Source organism: Lactuca serriola, chromosome 2, assembly GCF_051521515.1.
Source record: "Lactuca serriola cultivar US96UC23 chromosome 2, Lser_US96UC23_V15, whole genome shotgun sequence".
NCBI classification, from domain to species: Eukaryota; Viridiplantae; Streptophyta; class Magnoliopsida; order Asterales; family Asteraceae; genus Lactuca; species Lactuca serriola.
The window spans coordinates 217,501,726-217,505,608 of NC_136409.1; positions in this window are offsets into that span (position 1 = coordinate 217,501,726).

Consider the following 3,883-nt stretch of genomic DNA (forward strand, 5'->3'; position numbering starts at 1 on the left):
GTATCATATGATAGAATTACTTGATTTGTATGATGCCTTATAACCTAGGAGGATTGGATGCTATGTATTACGTGCGATTAATATCGAATCAGTTAATTACTAAGTGTATGCTTTCAAAGTTATATATGATTAGGATTATATAGCCCTGGAATGATTGATTTAGCCTCATTTCTTGTTCCTTGTTTGGTTGTGGAATTATGGTAGAATCATCATTTGATAGTATGTGTGATACTATTCTGTGTATAACTTGCATGCATAAGGAAACCATAGGTATTGATTGATGTTCTCGGTATTACGAGCTGTGGGAGTTGAGAACTTCTAGGAGAGCCTAGGATATGTATGTTGTTAAGCGTAGGCTTGGTTTATGGTTTTAGTGTGGTTACTTAGAGGAATTAGGAAGACTCTTGAGGAAGGTATAGGTAGGTGTGAAAGGAAGTATTGAGGCCGTACTATCGGAAGCACATGATCTGTACCTAAGCCATTAGCAAATCTAGAGACTCTAAGGATGCCTATATAAGGAGGAGTTCCTCGAGATATATATTGATTATTTATATGTTTGTGTTTCGGTTTGAGGATGGTGATGACTACTCAAGGAGGTTCTGGCTCTGGTTCTGGTTCAGGTTCTGGCTCAGGCACAAAGCTGATTGATGAGAGGCTATGCGAGTTCGTTACAGATGAGGTTACTCGTGGTATCTTGGATGCTACTTCTATGATGTTCGGTACCATCAAGGAGGGGATTATAGAGTTGATAGATGAGAGACGCATGTTTTTTTGAGCTGAAATTGTTGTAGGACAGATAGGAGCATAAAATCTCTCATTCCGGGAGTTCAACACCTATAGAGCTCCTGAGTTCTTTGAGGATAAGGACCCCATTGCTAGCCGACGTTGGATCGCTGACATAGAAAATGCTCAGCGGACGAGTTTTTTCCTTGAGGGGGAAAATATGGGATTTGCATCCTTCCTACTGAGGGACCGAGCACGAGATAGGTGGGAGGAGGTTAGCTGAGCTATAGGGTTAGCGTTCGTGTCAATCATGATTTGTGAGGACTTTGTTTCGAGGTTCCAGAGGGAGTTTGCACCAGCTATCGAGGTGCAACAGCTGGCAAGGGAGTTCCAGGACCTTCGCCAGACTACTGGGACTGTGGCATAGATTACCGCCAAAGTCAGGGAAAGAGCTCTACTAGTTCTGCAATATGCTGCGGACGAGGAGATGAAGGAGACGAGATATCATGACATGTTGAGAGAGGATATCTTAGAGTTTGTGAGCTTTTCGGGGTGTAAGACCCTGAATGATATGATTGAGAATGCCCGTAAGCAGGAGATTGAGTTAGAGCTTCAGACGCAGCGAAAGCTAGAGCAGGTTCAGACAGTAGTGGGCCAGGCTAAGAGGCCCAAGACTTCCGATTCATGCTCTAGAGGCCCACAAGGCCAGAGCCATTGCGGTAAAAGCAGAAAGCCGCACGGTGAGGCGTGTCGAGTGTCAGGTTCAATATGTTTTGGTTGTAGTCAGTGGGGGCACATAAGTAGCGACTACCCTAGAAGTGCTCTTGTTAGGGTGCAAAGTCATGCTTGGATGAGGCTTTACCCACTTGTATGTGTAATGGGTTGCCTTTCCTTTATAAGGAAGTGAGTGGTACTCATTTTATGTAAGAGAATCCATTTGGAGTTTTAGAATAGAGAGAGAAAATTTGTACAAACTCATTTGTATATTCTTTCTAGATCTAATAAGAGCATACAAAGATTTATTTACTCCTTGTGTTCTTGATTTTACATGATGATTCACAAGGTTTTTCTAATTCCGCACATGCCATCATAATCAACACCACTACAATTGGTATCAGAGCAGGTGTTCTTGATTTCATCAAGAATTGATCCATGGTGGCTTTCTTGATTTGTTGATTCATTTTATGGTCTTGGATCTTCGTGTTTTAGAGAGTTTTTGGATTCTAGAAATCGAATTCATCTTTGATTCTATTCATAATTCGATTTTCTTCACTAGAATTCAAGTGATTTTTACTTTCTCTCTCTAGAAAACCCATTCAAAATCACTTTCTCTCTCTAGAAATCTTCAAGTTTTTGTGATCATGGTGGATTTGCCATATGATTCTTGGATTGTGATTGTTAAAGATGTGAAATACAAAGTCAATGAAGATCAATTTTATGGGTTGGTGTTAAGCAAATTGATTTCATGGGGTAATATGGTTTCTTATGAAGATTTGAAGGATGATCATGGAAGATTGATATTTCAACCACTTTGTAAGATTGTTTGGTTGAATAAAATTGCCTTGTCCATATTAATCCATAGTAGAAATCAAAAGGAAGGAAAAGAAAGAGATTTGTTCAATAACAAATACATTTCTCTAATTGAAAACACAAATGATCTTCATGCTCTTAAGTTTCTTGAAGTTCTTGATAATGGAGTTCAATGTGATGTTCTTGATGTTCAAGAAAAAGGAGTTCAAGTTGATTCTCAAGATGAAAAAGTTTTTTGCTCAATTGGAGTTCAACCCGATCATATTTTGTGTTCTTGTGATTCGTTTGAAGGAATGATTCCTTATCCGAATCCGGTGATCCAAGAAAATCACAAGTATCAAACTCCAAAAGATTTGATTCAAACTCAAAATGTTCATGTTGTTGAAAGTGGGTTTGTTCATGAAATCAAGTCTTCAAGATGCAAAAATATGAGAAAGAAAAAGAAGAAGAACATTAATCGGAAAAACAAGCGGGTTTACTCAAAAAAATCATCATATGTTGTGAAGCAACAATCTCCAAATGTTGCATTGAATTTGAAGTTAAAACCCAAAAGTGTTGGTGGTTCTTTTGAAGATGTTCTTGGATCGTTGAAGAACACGAAGAACACAAAGAACGAGTTGTACATCTCGCATGGTGGGTGGTACAATGTTCGATTTGGAGATTTTCTCATTCCGACAAAAGAACCAAGATCTTCCAAATTTGATTCGTTCGTTGAAAATGGATCTCAATTCGTCAAAAAGGTATCTCAAATTCTCAAGTGGATTCCAAAACGTCCATGATTTCGATTCGTACTTTACGTTTTTCATATTTGATCGATTTGCCTCATTGGATCAAATTCGTTTCAACCCCATTGTTTGATCTATTTATTGTTACATAGATAAAAAAATCGAGCCTAAAATCAAAATTCGTTTACTGTTCATTGTGATTCAATTACTTCTGATATTACAATTCATAGTCGATTTGAGCCCAACATTTGAGATATTACTGTTCATGAGAGCTCAAAGTCATTTACAGCGTATGATCTATTGAACTTGTTCCATATATAGTCACACGTTTCCATGGGTTGTATATTTGGATTCACACGCATCTGTTCTTACTTTTTAATCGACCGCACATGATTTCCCTTCTCGTTTTCTCGAGAATCTTGCTTGCTTTCTTTTGTTTGATGTCAATTGATAGTCTGAAATTGAGAATTGATTTCATATGATTTGTTATATGACGAAATCGATTTTGTTCAAGTCGCAACTTTGAAATCGAAAATTGATTCTTTGATCTTGTAAATCTTGACCAAGAACACTTGAAGGAGGTGATGAACAACTAAGTGAACACTTTTTGATCTGAAATTGGGCATTAAATTCATCAATTTGCAGTTTATTCATATTTGACTTCCGAAAAGTCAATCCCAGAAAAAGTCAAAATCGACTTGTATGGGTTGATTCAATGAATTGAAGGCTGAAATCCGTTGTTACAAGTTGAATATGGGATATGGATGTTATAATCGAACTTAAATTTGAGTTTAATTTCGAATTTGGATGAGTTGTGTTATTGATGACGAACTCTGTAAATCGATTGGAAACGATGGTTGGAACGAACTGTAAAATCGATGAATTCGTTTTCTTTTAAGTTTTGA